Below are 25,119 nucleotides of genomic sequence, written 5' to 3'. Positions count from 1 at the left end.
GTTAGTCTCTGTCCGTTTAATGAACACAGTGATTTGGCTGTGGTCAGACAGAGGGGTTAGTGGTTTAACAGTGAACGCACTGAGAGAGAAAGGGTCTAAATCTGTGATCATATAATCTACTGTACTGTTCCCAAGAGGTGAGCAAAATGTATATCGTCCCAAAGAGTCCCCTCGTGTCCTACCGTTGACCAGGTACAGACCCAGGCTCTGACAGAGCTGCAGCAGTTCCTTTCCGTTTCTGTTTACAACGCCATCGTAGTTGTTTCTGTGGGGGCACAGAGAATTGTTAATGAAAGGTATTTTGTTTTGATTAAAGTTGTCTGTGTGTATGTGTGTGTAATCTGGTAGTGTCCCTGTCCTTGCGTTCAGGTCCCCACAGACGAGCACATTTCCCTGGGCCTGGAAATGGCACGCCTCTCTCTCCAACTCAGAGAACATGTCTTCAGAGTAGTACGGGGACTCTGAGGGTGGGATGTATACAGCACAGAGGAATATATCTTTCTGTGAAGAGACTACTGTGTTTCTGATTTTAATCCAAATAGAATATTTTCCTGTTTTTAATGTGTGTATATTTTGATGTAGGTTTTCTTTGTACCAGAGGATTAACCCTCCTGAGTATCTTCCTTGGCGAACTGTGCTCAGTTTTTGTGGTGGGACTCTGTACCCTTTGGGACAGTGAGTGACGATGTCTGCCTTGCACCATGTCTCCTGTAAAATAACGATGTCAAGGTTTTTAATACATTCTTTAAAATCACTGCTCAAGCTTTTTAAACCAAAAGCTGAAGATTTCAGTCCTTGAATGTTCCATGAACTAATTGAAAGTGAAGCCATTTTAGATTTATATTTTAAGATTTAAGACCCTTATAGACAATGTACATTTATAGATGTGCATTTCTCCTGGGGCTCGTGTGAGTCTGTGCAGTTTTATATGAGTCTGGTGCAGATGTACTGCAGTAACTGCTTGATCTCACCCATTTGAGTGCGGTGTGTTCCTCTGAGGGTGTCAGCGTAGCTGTACCTCTGCTGAGGGCTGTGCTGCTGGGAGAGTGAGGTTGTCATGTCTCTGTTTCCTGGTTGGTTTGGGCGACCTGCTGCGTGTGCCGGGCTGGCAGTGGGGTGACGTAGCGCTGCTGTGGGTGGTGAGGGACGGTGGGCAGGTCGGACTGCTGGAGTACGCTGGGCTGGTTGGAGTGGGCTGCGATGGTGTGGCCGAGGGCTCTGTGTCATCGGACGCTCTCCTCTGTGTTTTGTCGTTGTGTGCGTTGTGTGTCGACCCAGTGCGGTGTCTTTCAGTGTTTTGGCAAACTCTTTGACGCTATGTTTGCTTAAGTGGACGTGATCATAGAGGTGGTGTGTGGAGAGGCCAGAGTGGTGGGCCAGGTGCACATTTGGGATGAGGGCGCATCCTCTTGAGATGGCTACATTCACTCAGTGGATGGTGTCAGGGTGGAAGTCTTTGCGAGGCAGCAGAGTGGAAACGATGACCTTGGCGTCAGGGTGGGTTTCTGCGGCTCTCTTTGCTACACTGCAGACCATCTCTCCTACCCTCTCCTGCTCTGCTCTGAGGTCGTTTGTGCCTGTGTGAATGATGATGTAGGACGGATTGTTAAGGATGTTGTCTGATAGGATGTGATGAGCGTCTCTTGTCCTTGGGCACCAAATCTTTGATGTTTTCTGATTTGGGAAGAGTTTCTCTGTTTGTAGAAACTTCCCATTTGAATCTATGAGGACTGCAACGTCGATGTCCCTTTGTGGTGCCTCAGACTCGCTGCTCTGTGTGTTCTGTGTTTGGCTTTTCTTTGGTTTCTCTGCCTTGTGTTTCTTTGCTTGTTTGTTGGTTGTGGGTGTGACTGTGGCTTGCTCAGGATGGTCTCTCTGTGTGGCTGGCTCCTTGGGGCTGGGAGTATGCTCAGTGGGGTTAGGGGTGAGCTCTGTGAGGTGTGGGATGGGTTTAGTGGGGTTAGTATTAGGTGTAGAGTGTACAGAGTTCAAGAGGTCAGCGTTTGCCTGTACCTGTGCTTTGAGAGATTCTATGATTGTGTCTTTGTGCTGAATCTCCAGTCTGAGGTCTGAGAGCTCTCTGTTCAGCTCTTGCTTCAGGGCGGACAGCTCTGTTTTTGCAGCATCTTTATAAATTGCAAGCTGTGTTTTAAGTTCCTCCCTGTCTTTGAGTAGGCCGTCTATGTCGCCTCTCAGCTCCTGTGTGGTCATCTTTATCTGCTGTCTGGTCTGGGTGAGCTGGACTCTAAGGGCTTCAGTGTCTGTGCTGGTGGAGGTGTGGGATTGTACCTGCTCTTTCAGTTCTACTAGCTCTACCTCCAGCAGGGCGAGGCTGTCTCTGAGCTGATTTACTGTGGTGGGGAGAGATGAACTCGGGCTGGGGCTTTGGACAGAGCTGGTTGGGGAATGTGTGACGGCTGTGTCCTGTACAGTGTTGTTGCTGTGGGGGGTGGGTAGTTCATGGGGTAGGAGCAGGTTGTTTTCTGTTGCTCTCTCATTTTCATATTGGATTTTGAGGGAGGGAAAGTTTTTCTCAAACTGTCTCAGTGCAGCCTCATGTCCTTGAACCATGACAGTTCCATTCTGGTACAGGTTCACTGCTAAGAGTCTATTCTCTGGAAGCTTTTCACAGTCCTCAAAGATGTAGATCTGTCGGCCTTTACAGATGCCCCGCTTTGTTATGTGTGTGTAGTGTTTACAGACGATTGAATGCCACAGGTCTGTGTGTTTGGTGTAGAACAGTAGGTTGGTGATGGTGGTAACACCTTTAATGGTGCTGCAGTCTTTAAATAAGGTGTCTGGGTTCTCTCTCTGGGTTTTTAGTTTGTGTTGTTGTTTACTGCCCTCAGAGTGAGAGTCTGGAGGGAACTCAAACACACAGGCTCCGCCTCCTGCAGCTGCTCCAGCCATTTACAAACAATGTAGCAGAATTTTGAAAAATGCAGCAGATTAACTGTCCAGTGGGGGAGGGGCCTCTCACTGCTTCTCTTTAGTCATTTAGCTCAGTTTATAGAGGAATACTTCTCACTAGTTCACTCCTATAATGACTGTATTAAAAGTACATTCTTCATTTAAAGCAGGAGTGTCCTTACCCCTAATGTAGAAGAGTTCAGTGATCTGTCTCCCTCTTTACTCTCTCTCTCTCTCTCTCTGTCTCTCTCTCTGTTTACTGCTTCAGTTTCAGTCTCTTTTGCTGTTTCAGTCTGTTTTCTGTTCTTTTCTCTTTTCTCCTGACCTGTCCCTGTAGATCTGTTCTTCTTTTGATTTTAAGATGTAAAATAATGTAGTTTCCTCCTCTGTTCTGGTTTAATCCTCTCCTCTTCTCTCCTCCTGCAGTAGCGTTAGCCTCACAAGACCGCTGTGCTCTTTTTAAATGTTTCTTAATATATTCTCAACAAATTTGATTTTTAAATGAATCAACTAATGTTCACTAATATAATACAATTAAATAAAGATTGTTTTCTAACGTTTATCTCAACTTAAAATAGAAAAACGGCAAGAAATTCAGGAGCTCATCTAAAACATGACTTACTCTCTCTCTCTCTCTCTCTCTCTCTCTCTCGTTCTCTCTCTCTCTCTCTCTCACACACACACTCTCTCATTCTCTGCATTCTTTGTCTCTCACTCTCTCTCTCTCTCTCTCTCTCTCTCTCTCTCTCTCTCTCTCTCTCTCTCTCTCTCTCTCTCTCTCTCTCTCAGCAGTAAAAACCAAAAGGAAGAGCTCTTGACAAATGACAGATGTTTAAAATCAAACAGTGGTGAACATCAACGCAACAGACTTAGGAAATGTTTACTGTGCAGCGTCCAGTTTCCCAAAGAGATCATCTTAACAGAGAAAGAGAGAGCGAGCAAATGAGAGAGAGAGAGAGAGAGAGAGAGAGCTCAGTATAATGCCCACTCTACCACTTAAGATGTTTTTTGGAAACCCAGCCCAGTTTGGTAAGTTCCTTATTGTTGAAGCATAGAGCAGTCTTTACTCAAAGCTGCAGTGTGTGAGCTGTGTTACTGAAAACTGAAAAAGGTGGAGTTTCTGAGTTGAGAAGAAAAACCCTTGATACACAGCAGGATTCTGCCGTGATCCAGTTCTCATGTTACAAAATGTTCTTCCACACGTTTCCTCCAATTACATATTTCCACCAGAGAGGTCGCCAACTCCCCAAACGTATATAGAGCAGCTTTACTTTTGTCTTGTGTAGTTGAGTTCATGTTCACATGGCCATTCTCTGCTCTTACAGCTCTTACTGTGAGAAGCGGTTTCTTTATGACTGATATATGTAAATGAACTCCGTTCTGATTGGCCGTGCAGAAATAACCTGGGTGGAGTCTGTAACACCAGTGTGAAGAGGCAGGATTTACTCTCATGACATCACAAGATCAATTAACTTACAACAGGTTTCCAGTTTTTCTACAACACTTGCCCTTTATTAAAGACGAGGGGTGTTGAGCTCAGTGCTGTAACGGCTTGTGTTTAATGAGCTGCTGGGAAGAGGAAATCCAGACACTTATCGACAGAGGTGTGTTACCCGAACCCTACAGTGAGGAGATATTGCTTTCTGTCAAAATGCCTGCCCTAAAAAGGATTTCATTTATTAATTTATTTAAATTAAAAGTAATTACATATTTGTTTTGAGTTGGAATCAATCATTTGTACTAAATCACTGCTGATATCATTTACATTATATGAAGTTACACTTATAGTACCCTGAGTAAATGAGTCTTATGTTATTTCCACTGTGTCAAAGTCACTGATTAAAATTGAAGAATTAAAAAAAAACATATATATAGTTTTACAAATGACATTTTTTTGTAATGTGTAATGAAACATATAAATGTATTTAACTTTATTAGAGGATAGGAAAAGTAACACAGGGCAGTTATACTCAGTGTAAGGTAAGTGTCATTTGATATAATTTAAATTACATATAAGTAGTGATTAGCACAAATGAGTGATTCCAAAATAACACTTTCGTCAGCACAGTTTAAGGATATTTTCTGTGTTTCACAAGAGAACTTTGGTTCTTCATCCGGTTCTTGTCAGGATCCTCCAGTTATGAGAGGAACCAAGGACACGTCATCAACGGGGAGGCGCTGTGGGGATGGATGTACATACTGTAACTGCTATCATTATTGTCGTTTAGTGTTTATTAATTCCAAATGTCCGCGGACCTGTTCCCCGCAGTGGTTTCATGCTCAGAGCGCCCCCTGCCCTTTGTCCTCTGTGAGGGGTGACGCAGATATCTGATGTAGCTGTGGTAAATGCATGTCATGTCAATACCGGATCAATACAGCAGGTTCCACTATCTGTTGGTGTGCAAATCGAGACGTTTGCCCGAGTCACATGACCCCCCCGGCATCTCCGGCTTGGATGGCTGGAGAGGAATTCCAAAGCCTGACCCTTCCAAAGCCCCCCCAAGCCCCCCATTCCATCTGCCTGCTTAGCATTGCCCCTCAGTACATAATTAGCGACACTATTTCCAGCGCAGGGATTCCCGACCATGAGCACCGCTCTCTTCAGCCGGGAGTGTTCTTCTTCTCCGTTTCACAGCGACAGCTCCTTTTGTCCGGGCCATTAGTCGGCCTGAACTCTCCCGTTCCCCTGCGCTCCGCTGAAGGGGGCTCAGTCTGATTCAGATATGACACCCAGGACACCTCTTCTCGTTTCTCTTCAGGCCTCTACAAAGGCAGGGTAAACTCTGCCAGCAGACAAGCAGGGTCTCAGCCATTCAGGCCCAGTTCTGCTCTGAGAGTTTAGAAAACCCTACGTCAGCCATGAATCGTGTTTCCGATTTGCTGGAAGGTGCTTGTCACTCACCCAGGGATAACACTCGTTAATGTCACTTCATTATGAGCCAAGTTCAAGCTGTGAGCTTAGAGTGCCGGGACTATGCCTTTTCAGTTGGATACAGAGGGGCCCTTTCAGCACGTGAAAAGGTGTCCAAGGCCTAATAGCAGGGTCTGGGAGGAGGCTCACTGACACACACATACACACACACACACACACACACACACACACACACAAACACCTCAGTGTCAAAGACCCGACTCTTGTTCTTGGCAGATGTTTGGGTTCTCATCCGAAATGAACTTTAAACCTACGCTCTCAGAAAAACTCTCAGTGTGGTGGAACACGTACTGTACCTTTAATTAGGAACAGAACCGTACCTTACTCTATATGAACTGTGGATGTTAAAGTCGTGTTGATGTCATTCGCCCCGTTTCATCTCCAGGACTTTTATTGTGTTCTTTTATTCTCCACAGTTGTATAATGAAAGATTACAGAGATCCCCCTCTCCTTCTGGAGAAGAGAATGTAATGAACCTTTAGGGAACACAACTGGACTCTAACACCACTGCTGTACCTTTAAAGATACACTCCACTGTTTGTAGCTTCAGTGACAGTGATGTACCTGTACCCTACCTTTAATACTGAGAGTGTACCCTACACAGTTATAATAACTCCTCCGTAACATAATGCTCCATTGCTTAACTGTAGAGTATCTAAATATTATAATTGTTCATAGCTTTCTGTAATATCTCGTATATATGTTTATAGCAACATTCACATCATGTGTACACACACTGGCCTGTTTATGGCATTTATATTTGCACATTAATATCACTCATCCACACTTCAGCTCCTTTCACTTGTTTTTTACTCATTATTCTGTGTCCTAATTATTATTATATTTTATTTTATATTATATTATTAAATAATTATGTAATATAATTACATTTTTTTTGTTAACACTTTACAACACCATTATAAGCATTAATAAACAATTAAGTCAAAAAGTAATAATACAAAACCTGAACATTATTTTAATATCCAGTTAATTCTTATTCTTGTTTCTTATCAGTATTTAATGATTGATTGCGGTGTTACCTAGTCATTTATTAAGGATCAGTACAGTCTTAAGCATTGTCAATTATGTATCATCATCGTTAGTGTCTTCTCAGTACGTGGCCCTTCTATAAAAGGTTATATTATTACAAGAGATACAGAAATATAAATACATTAGAAGTAAAGGGATATTTAGCTTCTATAAAGTAGACGCTGTGTTGTGAGCGAGTGAAAAACAGTGTTTCCAGATGTTTCTCCTGATCGTATGGATTTGTTATATCTACAGCACACTTCATTTAACACAGTGAAGTATTTATTATCCTCTGACACTAGGCACTGGACGACCACCTCAAATAACACTGGACTGTCACCAGGACACCAGTGTGTGTTAAACCTAAACACACACACACACACACATAGGGTTGGATTTATTCTGATATGAGGTTTTTGTTTGTTGGTCTTTTTTGAGTAAATGTTTTTTTCCTTAGTTTAATTCGTGTTGTTATGATCTGTGTCTGTTCTGTTCAGTATGTTACAGTTCTTACATGTGTTCACTCATCAAGACAAATTCCTTGTTTGTCCAAAACACTGAAAGCATAGTGAACTCTGGAGCTGTGAGGACACTCTGGAGATTCAGATTGCTCAACTTTGTGTTTATTTAATTCATCACTCTTCGTCACTCTTCCCACCTGATTACATTTCTCTCAAGGGAAGCATGAGGGTTCCGAAAGTGAGGTGCAGTGCTTTCCAACCTCCTCTTAAACTCTTAAACGTGTAAACGTCAGCTGTAGTGACTAAATCCTGTGGTTATTTAGTGTCAGTTGTGTAACATGAAACAAAAAAACAGGTTGATTACTTTCTAGACGTGAAGAACATCATGAAACTGGTTTATATCTCACTCACTCACTCACTCTTATATACTTTGGTGTCCTCGTGGAGATGTTCCCCGGAGAGTAGAGGCTGTTAATGCGGTAAAGACCACACTCAGCTGGACCTACTGATGTAGAGTTGTTTCTGAATCACGGGCTTGTTTCACTACCGCGACCAGAACAAAAGGAAGTAATCAAAGTTGCGAAATATTGCACTTTGTACCAAACACAAGGAGTGATCACACACCCTCCCTCTCTTCTCCTCCCCTTCTGTCAGAGAGAGGGAGGGGCTGTACTACAGCAGTGTGTCAGATACACTCCACTCTCCCTCACACACACACACACACACTTACACACACAGAGGGAGCGAGGAGCAGGAACGCTGCACCGCTGTATGGAGCACAGCTTTGGTAGACGCTGGATAATACGCCGGTGACCTTTTGTGACCCTAAAGGAATTGACTGCTCTTTGGGAGCCGAGTCCGTCAGCGGTAAAGGATTTTTTTTTCTGTTTTTTCTGCCTTTCAGAAGAGAAGGAAAGCTGTGGAAAGCTGCCTGGAAGAGAGACAGAGAACTGAGAGAGTGAGTACTCAAGTGTTGCTACAGACCGACTGCTCTAGTGCTTCATTAACCCACAGCTGTTAATGATTGATTCAGGCTCTGGGCTGTTTGCGCAGTGTGTTTTAAAAAAGGCAAAGGGTGGGTTAATAACATCGTCCCACTCTTGTTACAATGTGCCGGGCTGCGTGGGGTTTGTTATTACATCCCTCTTTAAGTGTGTGTGTGTGTGCGTGGGGGGGGGGGGGGGGCGAAGGGGAGGTGGAGGGGGAGGGGCCTTCTGTGACATGAGACAGTCCCTCCACAGCAAAACGCTATCTGCAGCGTGATAGGATCATAGGGAACTAGCTGCTTTCAGACTCCAGTCCAGATTCACTTTGTTTTCCTAACATTTCCAGGACATGAGATGCCCAAAGGGGTTCTTTACAGTGCTTTCAATGCAGTTACAGAGTTAGGGGCCAATGCAGCGTTCAGGTCTTGCACATGGACCCTTATTGGTTTGGTTGTGGTCTAATACAGTGAGACCCCTCACTCACTCACATGATCACATACTCACTCACATTTAACAACTTCATCACAAGGGGGTGCTACACAGTGCATCAGAAACACAGTGCATTTGGGAATTTTATACAAGGAAAAACTTTTATAAAAACAAGGTAATATCTAATCCGTTACTAGGGTGGTTGCTATGGTTACTAGGGTGGTTGCTATGGTATTCCATGTGGTTGCTAAGTGTGTTGTATGATTTCTTTCTTGGTGTCTTTCTTGGTGGTTACTCTGGTAACATTGGTGGTTCCTGGGGTGACTGCTATGGTTGATTCTAAGGTGACCCTCGTGGTTTTGAAGGTATTGCTAAATAGGTATTACAGGTGGTTGCTACCTGGGTGCTATGGCTTTGCTATTGTGTTTCTTGGTGATTCCATCATCATTTCAAGTGTCCCAGGTGGTTACCACAGAATTGCTAAGTAGGTGGTTGCTAAGTAGCCCCAGGTGGTTACTCTAAGCGTGTTCTATGTATTTGCTCAGGTGTTTTTTTTGTTGGTTGTTCAGGTATACCAGGTGATTGCTAGGGTGGTTACTATGGGATTTTGGGTGCTATCTAAGGTGCCCCATGGGCTTCTTAAATTTTGCTCTAGTTAGCTGCTAGGGTGGTTGCTAAGGTATTTCTGGTGGTTGCTAACATGATCCAGGGTGGTTGCAAGTCTAATAATGTAACGGATCTAATCTTTTAGACCCTGCTGTGTACAAGAAATACCCAAGGGTGTGTACTAAGATAAACCTCTGTGTGTGTGTGTGTGTGTGTGTGTGTGTGTGTGTGTGTGTGTGTGGAGGTGTGAAGGTGGGGGTGAGGTCGCTGTGGGACTGTAGTGGAGTAGGTCAATGACTAATGTGAGAACATAGCAATTTAACAGGGCGTGTTGGAGCTGACGCTGGCCGTCGATGGTAAAGAGGTGGTTGTACTGAGCTGCCTTTTGCTCATTGAAAACACACACACCCACACACACACACACACACACAGCTCCCCCTCTGACTGGGGCCTGGGCCAGTAGACAGGAGCAAATGTGGCAGCCAGTGCACTCCACTTCACTCTGAACACAGAGAAACTTTCCATGAACTCGTGGGGCCTGTGTGGCTTCGCAGACGAGGGGAAAGAACCCAGCGCAGAGAGAGGTTTTAGTTTTAAAACCACTGTGATCTGCTTTTCTTCCTGCAGTCATGATGTCTGCAGAGTGCAAAGAGTTAAACTACCACAGGATGTCTGTGTGTGTGTGTTTTGATGGGACATTTAAGGCAGTCTTTCTCTGCATGGTACCTACTGCACTGGACTCTACTCTCTGATCGGTCCCTGGTTGGTTTCCCAGAGCTCCCCCCTGAAATGTATCTGGTGTCGTCTCTAACCCCGTCTCTAAGGGGAACAGTGGGATTTGGAAACCACAACAACGGCGGCGATAACGTTAAGCGGTGTTTACTCATGGTGCATTGGCATGTTGTTGTTGTTGTTTGGGACTGAACACAGCTCCGTCATCAGTTCAGACAGATCAGTAGAGTTTGTTCCTTCCTTGTTGCAGCGTCCAGCTCTCGCTGGATTCTTTCGTCGGCCACCGATCCAAGGAGCGTTTGAACCTCTTCAAAAGACCACGGCGTCATTTTACGAGCTGCCGTCGTGAGTCGGATAAAAACAAACGTGATCTCTGCTGCAGCTGGAGATTTTACAGATGGAGAGTTGGTGCTGGTCGTCTGCGTTGCGTGGCGTAGAGTGACGACTCTCTCTGGACGATCAGCGCTCTGCAAGGTTTACACGCCACGGTTTAGTCCCTACTCGACTCGCTCTGAACCACGAGAGAACAGCCACTAAACAAGAACCCGCTTCCAGAACCAGGACCTGATTCACCTGGTGGAGGAGGAGAAAAATGCCATTAGACAGAGGTGGGGAACGCAGCCTTAGCTTCGAACTCAAGTACTCACACACTCACCAGCTCACACCAATGGACAACTTCACACACACACCCAGTCACTCACTCATTCAGTCAGCTGGAGTGTCCACCAGCACAGGAACTGAAGCTTGAAACCACTGTCTATTATCACCAGGCATCTAGATGTATCCGGAATATGCTGTGGACACACACACACTTTGATGACTGTGCCTTTTTTCTGTCAGTTGGATAGATAGATGGACAGATGGATTGATGAATGGATGTATGGCTGTATGGCCTTAAACAGTGCAGTGTATTTTCAGATGTTAATATGAGTTCTTCAGTGTTTAAAGGAAAGGCCTCTTGTGTGAGGTCTCCTCTGTTCCCTGCAGTCTGTGGGCTGGTCTTCCCAGTAAACCGGAGCGTGGAGTTCATGGGAATGGATTCTAGTGGACAGTGTTTTCCTCAGAGCTGTCCTGATGACTCAGAGATTTGGATCTGCGTGTTATTTTAAGTTAAATCTATGTTTCCAGCTATCTGAGTGTGTTCCTGGTACAGATTTTATTTGGACATCTGGACTCTGATCACATCCAGACAATGGTTGGAATGTTGTTGTTGTTGTGATGTCACAACATTTGAGCGTTTGGCTACTTTGGATTGGTCATTTGGTTTGAACTTCCACAGGAAGTCTGTACTGGTGTCGTGCACTGTAGTAGAAACCATATGAAAGTTGTGCTCTTGTAATTTGTGATTGTGAATGTACCTTTCTGACCTTGGCTTGGGATTTGGTCTTGGTTTTTGGGAAAAGTAGAGGAAGGTAGAGGGAAGAAGAGAGTTGAGAAGTTGAGACAGTTGTTACAGAAGCCAAGTCAGCTATCCATCACATCCCATCAGATCTAGATCCTTGCTGTCAGTAAAGGAAACTGAACTGAGAGAGAGAGTGAGGGGTGAGAGAGAGAGAGAGAGAGAGACAGAGAGAGAGAGAGAGAGAGAGAGAGAGAGAGAGAGAGTGAGGGAGGGAGAGAGAGAGAGAAGGGGGAGAGAGAGAGAGAGAGAGAGAGAGAGAGAGAGAGAGAAAGAAGGGGGAGAGAGAGAGAAAGGGGAGAGAGAGAGGGAGTGAGAGGGGGGGAGAGATAGAGGGGAGAGAGAGAGAGAGAGAGAGAAGGGGGAGAGAGAGAGAGAGAGAGAGAGAGAGAGAGTGAGGGAGGGAGAGAGAGAGAGAAGGGGGAGAGAGAGAAGGGGGAGAGAGCGAGAGAGGGAGGGAGAGAGAGAGAGAGAGAGAGAGAGAGAGAGAGAGAGGGAGGGAGAGAGAGAGAGGGAGGGAGAGAGAGAGAGGGAGGGGAGAGAGAGAGAGGGAGGGGGAGAGAGAGAGAGAGAGAGAGAGAGAGAGAGAGAGAGAGAGTGCTGACTGCATCACCCCATGTGTTTTCCTTCGGTTGATCCGTAAAAACAACAGCGGCAGTAACAGTGTGGGCACAGGAGCTGTGGCCTGTGAGAGACTGTCAGAAAGGGTTTGGCTAGTTGGTAAAAGATGGTGCCTGTTCTGTCAATAGTCCCCCAAAAGCGCCCCCCCCCCCCCCCAACCATAAACCCCAGGGGGGCGGGTACCCCACACAACCCCCCGCTGCCCCACGGGACAGAATCTGTAGAGTCAGGAGAACAGGGCGGACGCAAGTGTGGTGCTACTCTTCTCAACATGCCACTAGATGCTGGAACATTTGTGTGAGGGTTTGATTGGGTCCAGCCAGAAAAATACATGAGTCAAGTCAGATTCTGACGCTATAATTAGTTCTGGATCACTGCTCACAGTCCATTTTTTGGCCTTCAAAGAAATGCAGCAGTCAAAGCCACAGGAGATTACTGGTTTGAACTGCGCTGAGGCCTCAGAACAGGAGACAAAGGGAATCCAGCTGTCCTCTTCTCCCCTCAGTGCAGTGCGTGTAATGCTAGTTAGTAGTGTCAGCTCATGGGACAGATCTGGGCAGTTTGCATTCTCCTCCAAACACACTCAGCTGTGCACTTGGACGTGTCTCATAAGAAGCACATGCTCAGCCCCATCCTCCCGAGGCTGTCAGAAACTCTCTCTCTCTCTCTCTCTCTCTCTCTCTCTCTCTCTCTCTCTCTCTCTCTCTCCCCCCTCTCTCTTTCTTTCTCTCTCTCTCTCTCTCTCTCTCTGTGTGTCTCTCTCTCTCCCCTCTCTCTCTCTCTCTCTCTCTCTCTCTCTCTGTGTCTCTGTCTCCCCCCCCCCCCCCTCTCTCTCTGGTGCAGGTACGACTGCATGGCTGTATGTACCACATATAAAGTTCACATCATGAGCTTTAAAGTCGTGTGCTCAGTAGATAGTGCTACAATTTGTGGTCAATATAGTGTCCCAGAAATAACTTCTCTAAACAATATTATTGTCATTTTAAGACAATTTTATGCCACTGATATGATGATAATATAATAATAATACAGTTAAATCCCTTTAAAGCACACAGAACTTTAAGCAAAATCACGTATTAAGACTATTCTGATATTGCAGTACTCCATTACGACACAAGCCAAAAGACACGAGTAAAATAAACTATAAACACAACACAAGTAAAGGCTACACACGTAATTAACACAGACACCATGAAAGTAAAGTTTCTCGTAGTAAAGAAACTACAGACATAAGTCATTTATTACCAGTGTTGTGCACATTGCATTGTCATAAATCACACCGTGCATTATTACACACAGTAGTTTGACAGCAGTGATAAAGGAGATGAATGAAGTAAATGAATGCAAATGTGTGTGTGTGTGTGTGTGTGTTGGTTCAAACAGTTATACTGGTACGGAAAGGACCGCATGTGTGTGTGTGTGTGTGAGATTATGACTATGGCCAAAAGTTTGTAGACACGTTGTGAACATATTAATGTCAGTAGATCGTAGCCTGTGAAACTGTGAGTGAAATATCATTCATTTTAATGGAATATTCAGTGATAAATGTCAGTGATTTCACGTCTCAGTTTCCAGGGGCAGAACCTGGTTTAATCTCTGCGAACCCAGACACACAATTTCACATCCTCAGCCAATGGCAGTGCAGCTTTGATCCGGCTGATCCCTGAAGGGGCGGGGCTTTGGAGAACAAATTGTTAGTGCAGAGTTTACCACATTTTACCGCAGTGATAGCTTCTGCTCTTCTCTGGGAACACTGGTATGAGATATCCGAGCATTTCTGTGAGGAATTGATGGCATTCAGCCACCAGAGCAGTGAGAGAAGCTGCTGCCTGTTTTTATCACTGCTCTCTGAACCCTGTCTCCACTGTTGTTGTTGTTTTAGAAAATTGACTAATTTTTTTTTTTTTTTTCTGCTCCTTCTCTTCTTTTCTGGAGATGTGAGGTTTTGTTTCGAAGGCCACAATACATTCCCATTAGCAGTCTTTGCACATCAGGGACTTATCGGGGGTCCACAGCGGGCTTAGCCTTATCACTGCTCACTATCTTTCCGCTGCACAAATCTCCCCCGGTCCCTGGCCTCTCTACCCACAGCTCCCCCTCCCAGCCTCCAGGTCCCTGGGGTGTTTTTCCAGCTTCACGGCTCTTAAAGGAGCCATCAGCCTCTTTCACCAGTCATTACTCTTAAGGCCCACTTATCCTCCCTTTACTTACTTAACACGTCAGTTTCTAACATTGTAACTGTCACACACACCCACATACGCGTGTCCTTTACATCGGCGAGTACGTTAGACAGCGCATCCACTAGAGGGCAGTCCAGAGTCCACAGCTGCTGACGACAAAAACAAATCTGGTGACGGTGGAGAATTATACTCCCTACAGACTACAAGAGGAAAGAGGCAATACTTGGCAACATGTGGATGGAGAATTATTGTCTCTTATTTTACCAGAGGTCATGTTTCTCTTGAACTATGTGCTACACTCTACACTGCCCCTCCATGGCACTGCAGTGGTACTGCTCCGTTCCGTCCATATCAATACGATTTCAGATAATGTGCACAAATACGAACCCAGAGTACAGACAGAAGGCTCTGTGTGTATCTGAATCTGTATTTAACACTGAACATAGATGAGCCTTGAATAATGGTATTCTCAACGGACTGACACCTAGTGGTCTGGATGTGTAAGAGGCTAAGAGCTAAATGTATTGGAGTCATGGCCGCAGTCATGTGAGAGACCCGCTCTATGGAGCACATAAGGCAATGAGAGACAATGAAGTGAAAAAAAGTGAAACAAACATTATGAATAATAATACAATAATAAAAATAATGATACAATGTGTATAAACTGATTAAAGTATGAAGTAAACAACAGGTAAATTAGGAGTGTGGAAGATGTAAAACTCGGATCTGAGAATCAGGCCACGTTATCAGCGCTGGGTGTAAAGATCCAGGAATGTAAATACGCTCCAGTCTTCCTGCTCCTTACTCCCTCCAGCACAAAGCTTCTGACTCTGCCCGGTGTCGCAACACACTCTCAGGATCAACACACTCCGCTCGCTAACTGCTGACAGCTATGATCACTATCTGTCTCTGGCGCGGGGGGCTGCCGTGACCACAGCCTCCCCGGTCATGTTTGTTCTGAGATCTCACGTCACAGAGTGTCACTGCACTTCTCCGAGCTCCAGGCTTCAGGCTCATGCTCAGGCTCCAGGCTCAGGCCTGATAACCCAGGAGTGTCAGAGAGAGGGACCGGTGTTTATACACCCTTTACTCAGAGCAGAGTCAGGTGTCATCGTCTCACAAAATACTGACCACTCCGGCCACTACAATAGATCTACAGATTGCTGTCCATCCCCCTTCCCCCCTGTTCCTCCGGGCTCAGGACCCCCACAGAGCAGGTGTGATCAAATCAAATCAAATCAAATTTATTTATATAGCGCTTTTCACAACTGATGTTGTCACAAAGCAGCTTCACAGAATTCCAGTAAGACAAGATTTGACATGAAATGTAAAAAACAAAATGTAAAACCCTCAAGTGAGCAAGCCAGGGGCGACAGTGGCAAGGAAAAACTCCCCCAGCTGAGGAAGAAACCTTGGGAGGAACCAAGGCTCACAAGGGGTGACCCATCCTCCTCTGGTCAATCTACTGGTGATGATAGTTAGTAGTCCATGAGAACTTCAGTGTAGGGACAGCTTCAAGGCACTTGGTGGTTGCTGGAGCGTGGGCAGCTGGTCTGAAGCGTGGAGGAGGATCTCGACAGTCATCCATCAGTGTCCAGACAGACAGGTGGGCAGTCGTTTACTCGGAAAGATGTAAAGGGATGGAATTAGTTTTGAACTGTTTTGTGTTTGTAAAGTAGAAAATATGAAAATTTCCAGAGTGTGGCTAATGACTCCGGCAGATCTGACTATGACAGCATTAATTAAAAGGAGAGAACCAGAAGGACACACAGACACGGGAGCATCCTGAAACACTGGCATCCCTCCGCTCCACCGTCAACAAACCTGAGTGATCGCGAGAAGCGGCGGGACGACAGCACCAGCGTCTCAGTATACTATAATTCCCTGTGTCCATGGACCCCCCAGATCTGCCGCCTTTATCTATGGGGGAGCATTAGCTACCAAATGATAAACTAAACAAATGAGTTTTTAGCCTACATTTGAAGATTGCGACTGTGTCTGAGTCCCGAACATTTTTTGGAAGATCATTCCAGAGTTGGGGGGCTTTATAAGAAAAGGCTCTTCCCCCAGCTGAGGCCTTCTGAATTCTGGGAACATTTAAAAATCCAGTATTCTGTGATCTGAGTGAACGTGGAGGCTCATAATAGGAAATTGTATCTTGAAGATATTCAGGAGCAAGCCCATGTAGAGCTTTATATGTTAATAACAAAATTTTGTAGTCAATGCGGAATTTAACAGGCAGCCAATGAAGTGATGATAAAACTGGGCTGATATGTTCAAATTTTCTAGTTTTAGTGAGGACCCTAGCTGCAGCATTTTGAACTAGTTGAAGTTTTCTTAAATTGCTGCTGGTGCATCCTGACAGTAGTGCGTTACAGTAGTCAAGCCTTGAAGTAATAAAGGCATGTACTAATGTTTCTGCGTCCTGGAGGGATAAGGCATTTCTAATCTTAGCAATATTGCGAAGATGTAAAAAAGCTGTCCTAGTGATACTACCTATGTGTTGATCAAATGATAAATCCGGGTCAATTATGACACCAAGATTTTTTGCTGCTGAACCAGGTTTAACTGGAAAGTTAGCTAGATCTAAAATTAAATCTGATAATTTATTTCTTGTCACTTTTGGACCCAAAAGCAGGACCTCTGTTTTGTTGCTGTTTAGAAGGAGGAAGTTACGCAACATCCAGCCTTTCACGTCTTTTACACAGTCCTCTATTTTCTTTAATCTGTGTTTGTCATTGGGCTTGGCTGAAATATACAATTGTGTGTCGTCTGCGTAACAGTGAAAGTTAATGTCATGGTTTCTTATAACTGTGCCTAGCGGTAACATGTATAATGTAAATAATAATGGTCCTAAAATAGAGCCTTGTGGAATTCCAAATCTTACTTTAGAATAATTTGAATTTAGATTGTTTACTTTTACGAATTGATAACGTTCCGTTAAGTAAGATTTGAACCATAATAGGGCTGTCCCTGTGATTCCAACCATGTTTTCTAACCTTTCTATGAGAATATTGTGGTCTATTGTATCGAAGGCTGCGCTTAGGTCAAGAAGCACCAACAGGGATACGTGGCCTTGATCAGAGGCAAGAAGAAGATCATTTGTTATCTTGACTAGAGCTGTCTCTGTACTATGATGTTGCCTGAATCCAGATTGGAATTTTTCATATATATGATTCTTATGTAGATATGAACTAAGTTGTTGGGCCACAGCTCTTTCTAAGATCTTAGACAGAAATGGCAAATTAGAAATAGGCCTGTAATTAGACAGTGTACTAGCATCAAGATTTGGTTTCTTGATCATAGGTTTAATAACTGCTAGTTTAAAAGCTTTGGGTACATGGCCCAGGCTAAGCGATGAGTTTACTATAGTTAAAAGAGGATCAATAATAGCTGGTAGTACTTCTTTGAGCAACTTTGTGGGAATTGCATCAAGTGTGCAAGTTGTACAGTTTGCGGAGGTGATAATCTTCTCTAGTTCTAATTGTGGGAGTGGGTAAAAGGTTTAAAGTCTTTCTTTTACAGTTATATTATGTTTTATTTCATTCACATCTGGTGGCAGCCAGGATGGATTTGATCCTGTGGCTAGAGTTTGTTGTCTAATATTCTCAATTTTATTATTAAAAAAGTCCATAAAATCTTTACTGGTGAGAGTTGCTGGAATTAGTTGTTCAGAACCTGCTTGATTTTTTGTAATTCTAGAAAACACACTAAACAGTGCTCTCGGATTATTTTTATTATTGGAGATCAGCGAGGCCAGATATGCTGAGCGAGCTTTAGTGAGGGCATTTCTATACTCTATAAGGCTGTCCTTCCAGGCAGAATGAAACACTTCAAGCTTGGTTGATCGCCATTTCCGCTCTAGTTTTCGTAATGTTTGTTTTAAAGTACGGGTCTTATCGTTATACCATGGTGCGAGATTTTTCTGTCTTATACTTTTATGTTTAAGTGGTGCTACCTTTTCTAAAGTAGATCGACAGGTATTTTCTAGGTAGTCAGTTAGTACATCTAGGTCCATTGGGTCTGATGGAGTTAGAACTGGGGTCGATAGTTCTGGTAGGTTTTCTATAAATTGTAGGGCGGTAGATGGTTTTATTATACGCCTTGTAGAATAGCGAGGGTTCTTACATAGATTATGGATAAAACGTAGCTCATATGAAATTAAGTAATGATCGGAGATTGCTGAGGATTGCGGTAAGATATTAATTTTGTCAATGTTAAGACCTAGTGTCAGAACTAAGTCTAAAGTGTGGCTGCAGTAGTGTGTAGGCCCTGTTACATTTTGAGTAATACCAATAGAGTCTAAGATTGAGGTAAATGCCTTTTTTAGTGGGTCACTTTCCTTCTCGAAATGGATATTGAAATCTCCTACAATTATAACTTTATGATTGCACACCGCTAGGTTTGTAGCAAAATCGCTGAATTCTTTCAGAAATTCTAAGTAAGGCCCTGGTGGTCTGTAAATGTTGCATAATAAAAATGCGTCCTTTTTTGTGACCGGATTTGTAATAATAGTGGAGAGAACCTCAAAAGAAGAAAAGGTGTCACATTGTTTAATATTAATTTCTAGGGTATTTTGGTAAATTACACATACTCCACCTCCTTTGCCTGATATTCTTGGGCTATGTGCATAATTATAGCCTAGGGGGGTGGCTTCATTTAGTGCTAAATATTCATTTGGTTTAACCCACGTTTCCGTGAGACAGAAAACATTGAATTTATGATCACTTATAATATCATTTACGATGAGTGCTTTTGAGTTTAGCGATCTTATGTTGAGTAACCCAAATTTTAGTTCTGAGGTGTTGCTGCTAGGTGTTGTGTATGATTTAATATTGATTAGGTTGCTGAAACAGGCTGATTTTGTTTTTCTACTTTTACATTTAGTTCGGGGGAAAGACACAGTCTCAATACAGTTGAACCTGGGTGACGCCTCAAGACAGTTCGCAGACGGTCGGTTTAGCCTGTCTGTCTGCGGCCTGGTCCCGGCTCTGGATTGTCAGCAGCTATCTACACTACTCTGCTGACTAACTAAAAGACTATGTGCTATACTGCAAGAAAGTAAGGCAGCACCCTCCCGCATGGGGTGGATACCATCCCTACCTATAAGACCAGGCTTGCCCTCAAAACGTAACCAATTGTCTATAAAGCCCACTTGATTTTCGGAACACCACTTGGACATCCAGCAGTTTAACGCCCAAAGTCTGCTGTAAGCTTCGTCGCCGCGCCGCATTGGTATGGGACCAGAGCAGATTACGGCATCGGACATCGTCTGGGCCAGTTTAATCACCTCTGTAATATTACCCTTAGTTACCTTAGACTGCCGCAGACGAATATCATTGGCCCCTACATGAATGACTACCCTCGAATATCTCCTATTAGCTAACAGTCTAGCTAATGTGATGTGGTGGTGGATCTTTCTCAGCGCTGCAGTGACACTGACGTGGTGGTGGTGTGTTAGTGTGTGTTGTGCTGGTGTAGAGTGGATCAGACACAGCAGTGCTGCTGGAGTTTTTAAACCCCTTTGTGTCTGGACTGAGAACAGTCCACCGACCAAAAACATCCAGCCGACAGCGTCCTGTTTCCTGTTGACAGTGTCCTGTGTGCTGTGTCCTGTTGGCAATGTCCGACTTTAATCTTCTGGCTAATGGTGTAAAGCAGATTGACTCATTCTACTGCTGGAGAGACAGTAAATCCTGACCCTCACTCTGCAGATGTGGTGATGGGAATGAAGGGTCTAATAAGGGAAGTGGACGGGTCCGAGTGCTGGCCTTGTCTCCCGGAGTGCAGGGGTCAGCTCTGGGGTCCTCAGAGTGCGGGGTAAAGGCAGGGCTGTGTGTGCTCAGTGCTGGGAACTTGGTAAACATGCGTCTCCTTGGGACGTCAGAGCCCCCCTCTGTGCCCCCCCCCACTCTCCGCTCTCAGTGGCACGATATGGGAACAAGCTTCAGAGCTGGAATACGGCCAAAGCCCAGAAGCCCGGAGCCCAAAGCTGGCTCTGCTTGTGTCCCAGGGCCCGTGGGACGCAGTGAGGGAGGGGGGCGGGGTGCTTCAAGAGTGCTGACATCAGAAGAGGCCTGAGGCTTTGACGTTAATCACTTGGTTTCTTATTTGGGTGAAGGAAGGGTCCTGGAGTCGCTGACGAGGAAAAGATGAACTAAACATTAAAGAACACATTAAAGTGGTTCTGGAGTGTTTTTAGGACTCAGGGTACAGCGTGTTTATCTGTACGTAACACAGAAAATAAACTTCTGTCTCTAACCATGTCTTTCTCTCTCTCACACACTTGAGTGACTGGGTGAGTGTGTGAGTGACTGGGTGAGTGTGTGAGTGACTGGGTGAGTGTGTGAGTGACTGGGTTTGAGTGTGTTAGTGACTAGGTCAAGTGTGTTAGTGACTAGGTGAGTGTGTGAGTGACTGGGTTTGAGTGTGTTAGTGACTGGGTGAGTGTGTGTGAGTGACTGGGTGAGTGTGTTAGTGACTGGGTGATTGTGTTAGTGACTGGGTTTGAGTGTGTTAGTGACTGGGTGAGTGTGTGAGTGACTGGGTTTGAGTGTGTTAGTGACTAGGTGATTGTGTTAGTGACTGGGTTTGAGTGTGTTAGTGACTGGGTGATTGTGTTAGTGACTGGGTGATTGTGTTAGTGACTGGGTGATTGTGTTAGTGACTGGGTTTGAGTGTGTTAGTGACTAGGTGAGTGTGTGAGTGACTGGGTTTGAGTGTGTTAGTGACTAGGTGAGTGTGTGAGTGACTGGGTTTGAGTGTGTTAGTGATTAGGTGATTGTGTTAGTGACTGGGTGAGTGTGTGAGTGACTGGGTGAGTCTGTGAGTGACTGGGTGAGTGTGTGAGTGACTGGGTTTGAGTGTGTTAGTGACTGGGTGAGTGTGTGAGTGACTGGGTGAGTGTGTGAGTGACTAGGTGATTGTGTGAGTGACTGGGTGAGTGTGTTAGTGACTAGGTGAGTGTGTTAGTGACTAGGTGAGTGTGTTAGTGACTAGGTGATTGTGTGAGTTACTGGGTGAGTGTGTTAGTGACTGGGTTTGAGTGTGTTAGTGAGTAGGTGATTGTGTGAGTGACTGGGTTTGAGTGTGTTAGTGACTAGGTGATTGTGTGAGTGACTGGGTGAGTGTGTGAGTGACTGGGTTTGAGTGTGTTAGTGACTAGGTGATTGTGTGAGTGACTGGGTGAGTGTGTGAGTGACTGGGTTTGAGTGTGTTAGTGACTAGGTGAGTGTGTTAGTTACTGGGTGAGTGTGTGAGTGACTGGGTTTGAGTGTGTTAGTGAGTAGGTGATTGTGTTAGTGACTGGGTTTGAGTGTGTTAGTGACTGGGTGAGTGTGTTAGTGACTAAGTGAGTGTGTTAGTGACTAGGTGATTGTGTGAGTTACTGGGTGAGTGTGTGAGTGACTGGGTTTGAGTGTGTTAGTGACTAGGTGAGTGTGTGAGTGACTGGGTTTGAGTGTGTTAGTGACTAGGTGATTGTGTGAGTTACTGGGTGAGTGTGTGAGTGACTGGGTTTGAGTGTGTTAGTGACTAGGTGAGTGTGTTAGTGACTAGGTGATTGTGTGAGTTACTGGGTGAGTGTGTGAGTGACTGGGTTTGAGTGTGTTAGTGACTAGGTGATTGTGTGAGTGACTGGGTTTGAGTGTGTTAGTGACTGGGTGAGTGTGTGAGTGACTGGGTTTGAGTGTGTTAGTGAGTAGGTGATTGTGTTAGTGACTGGGTTTGAGTCTGTGAGTGACTGGGTTTGAGTGTGTTAGTGACTAGGTGAGTGTGTTAGTGACTAGGTGAGTGTGTTAGTGACTAGGTGATTGTGTGAGTTACTGGGTGAGTGTGTGAGTGACTGGGTTTGAGTGTGTTAGTGACTAGGTGAGTGTGTGAGTGACTGGGTTTGAGTGTGTTAGTGACTAGGTGATTGTGTGAGTTACTGGGTGAGTGTGTGAGTGACTGGGTTTGAGTGTGTTAGTGACTAGGTGAGTGTGTTAGTGACTAGGTGATTGTGTGAGTTACTGGGTGAGTGTGTGAGTGACTGGGTTTGAGTGTGTTAGTGACTGGGTGAGTGTGTGAGTGACTGGGTTTGAGTGTGTTAGTGACTAGGTGATTGTGTGAGTGACTGGGTTTGAGTGTGTTAGTGACTGGGTGAGTGTGTGAGTGACTGGGTTTGAGTGTGTTAGTGAGTAGGTGATTGTGTTAGTGACTGGGTTTGAGTGTGTGAGTGACTGGGTTTGAGTGTGTTAGTGAGTAGGTGAGTGTGTTAGTGACTGGGTGAGTGTGTGAGTGACTGGGTTTGAGTGTGTTAGTGAGTAGGTGAGTGTGTTAGTGATTGGGTGAGTGTGTGAGTGACTGGGTTTGAGTGTGTTAGTGACTAGATTAGAGATAAATGAAGATGAATGAGGTAATTTCAGACTTTTAAGTTTTTTCTTAACATCATATATAAGCATGCACATGCACACACACACACACACACACACACACACACACAAATACACACACACACACACACGCCTCAGTTTCACACCTGCTCCAGTCGTGTTTCCATTTATGACTCCAGGTCTATTTTAAACACACAGTTCTATGGAGCGTCAGTGTTCATGACTCCTGTGCCATTGTGTGTGTGTGTGTGCTTATACAGTGTAAGCAAGTATGTTTAGATGTGTGTTATGAAGGTACATACAGTGTTGATGACCCAACAAGACTAATGGCCTTAGGCATAGCTGCAGACCCCCCCCCCCCCCCCCCCCCTCTCTCTCTCTCTCTCTCTCTCTCACACACACACACACACACACACACACATCTGAACTGTCAAAGCATTCCAGTTTGTGGCCATTACTCTCCACATGGATCCACTGACCCTGGCCTGCATTCCTGTTCTGGCCAATGGCGTGATCCACTGCACACAACTTCTCTCACACACACTGTCCTTCACGCTACAGGCCCTTTAAAGGTTTTAATCAAAAACACTGTATAAAGCTCTGAGTGTGTCTCCTCTCCATGTGCTGCTCTGCAGTCGGTTTGCTCTGGAAACTGCTCTAATGTGTTTATGAAGCCCCAGTGTCTGTAAATGGGTAAAAAAACAAAGTGTCTGGGTCCGGTGCTAGGCTTTCTCTCTCTCTGCTCATGGCAGAGAAACGCTATCTGGAGGTTTTTAGACAACGGAGAGACTCCAAACGCTGAAAAGCACCAACCGAGATGAGGATGTTACTCTATTCCTGCTCCATAGGGGGGAAACACTGACTTATTTTTGCTGTTACAGTTACATTACTTAAGGTGGAACTGAATCTAAATCCAGGAGAGCGCTAACTGCATGAAAGTAAACACAGAGGGTAAGTGCTACAAAACTAAACAGCTCGAGTTACACATGAGTTTCTGTGGGAATTCAAACAGTGAATTAACACTTACAGACAATTTACACTTCAGCCACTTACAAACTAGTGTTTTTTATCCTCAAACACACCCTTCCACCTGAAAAGACTTTAAGAACTGAACGTAAAATAAACCAAATAAAATCAGCTCGTAGATGTTCCCTTTAAATCCTTTAACTGCTCCTGCCCCGTGATCTCAGCCAGCCGCACAGGATCAGTCCTGATGGAGAAGAATGGTGATTTAGAGCATGTGTAAACTGTGTGTGTGTGTGTGTGTGTTTGTGTGTGTGTGTGTGAGAGAGAGAGAGAGAGAGAGAGAGAGAGAGAGAGAGAGAGAGAGAGCGAGCGAGCTTCGGTCATGTGACGGTTTGTTAGGAAAGACTGCTGATAGCAGAGGGAGGAAAGAAAGGCCAGAGAGAAACAGAGGAGGAGCAGCTCTGGAACTGGGAGTATTTGTGTAGACATGGAATCTCTCTCTCTCTTTCTCTCTCTCTCTCTCTCTCTCTCTCTCTCTCTCTCTCTCTCTCTCTCTCTCTCTCTCTCTCAGCCTTGTGAGCATGACCCCATCTGAAACTAGAAAAATGTACAGTCTCCAAGTCCAGAAAGAATCTTCTGAAAGTTCCCACTCTAAAAGAACCAATGTTTCCTTGATAGAGTTTAAAACAGTTTAGCTGTGATCAGTTTGGATCGTGCTGTAATTCCCTGGTGCTTTACCTGTGCCGGGGAATAGATCCTGTACCGGAAGCAGCCGAGAGGGCAGGAGCAACAAATCTAAAACGGGCCGCTGCCTGAAAGCTTCCTGGGCTGAAAGTCCTGCGGGCAGCTGGCGCTGGCGTTTGCTGAGAGTGAGACACAGAGGGTAAAAGTACAGACTGAATCATTTATAGGAACGTATCACAGATGTGACGTGTTTTAACCACGAAGCTCAGGGTCTCAGCTCCTGTTTTAGACTTTGACTTCCTTTCCTTCCTCCGGTAGATTCTCTACAGTGAAGATGATGGAATTTAGCGACAGTTTTCCAGGAAATTTAGTGTGGAAGGAGGTGAGGACAGCACAGGGCTTTAGGCCCAATGCTCCTTTACTGAACAGGCCAATCCTGGAGGGCAGTCAGGGCATAAAGGTTAGACGTGGGCTTGACGAGGCAACTTTATTCAGAGATCACAACAGCAATTCGAAGTGCTTTACAGAGTGAAAAGTAAAAGTAAAAAGTAAGTAATTCATTGTCTGTAGCCCTTATCCAGTTCAGGACGGCGGTGGGTCCGGAACCTACCTGGAATCCGGAGCAGGAACACATCCTGGAGGGGGCGCCAGTGCTTCACAGGGTGATGTGTGTAATCTCCATAAAGATGGAATGAGATGGGAAGCTCTGGAGCAGCTGCACATGAGCTTCTGATTGTAGATTTGTATAAAGCTCTCTGGTACTGGGCTGTGGTGTGTTCTCCCCGTGTCTGCGTGGGTTTCCTCCGGGTGCT

General features: G+C 44.9%; 1 protein-coding gene across 2 annotated transcripts in view; it reads left to right on the top strand.

The window, feature by feature from the left end:
* The window catches only part of sema4ba (sema domain, immunoglobulin domain (Ig), transmembrane domain (TM) and short cytoplasmic domain, (semaphorin) 4Ba), a 117,671-nt gene that overhangs the window by 16,406 nt on the left and 76,146 nt on the right, over positions 1–25,119 (top strand). The window contains exon 2 of one of the 2 annotated variants that reach the window (XM_066684255.1): positions 8,237–8,290. The exons of the other annotated variant lie outside the window; for it this stretch is intronic. The gene's annotated coding sequence lies outside the window, so the exon portion shown is untranslated. The remainder of the gene's footprint in view (positions 1–8,236; positions 8,291–25,119) is intronic. 2 annotated transcript variants of the gene reach the window in all.

The sequence above is a fragment of the Hoplias malabaricus genome, chromosome 11, assembly GCF_029633855.1.
Source record: "Hoplias malabaricus isolate fHopMal1 chromosome 11, fHopMal1.hap1, whole genome shotgun sequence".
Lineage (NCBI taxonomy): Eukaryota > Metazoa > Chordata > Actinopteri > Characiformes > Erythrinidae > Hoplias > Hoplias malabaricus.
This window is presented reverse-complemented; position numbering and strand designations above follow the sequence as displayed.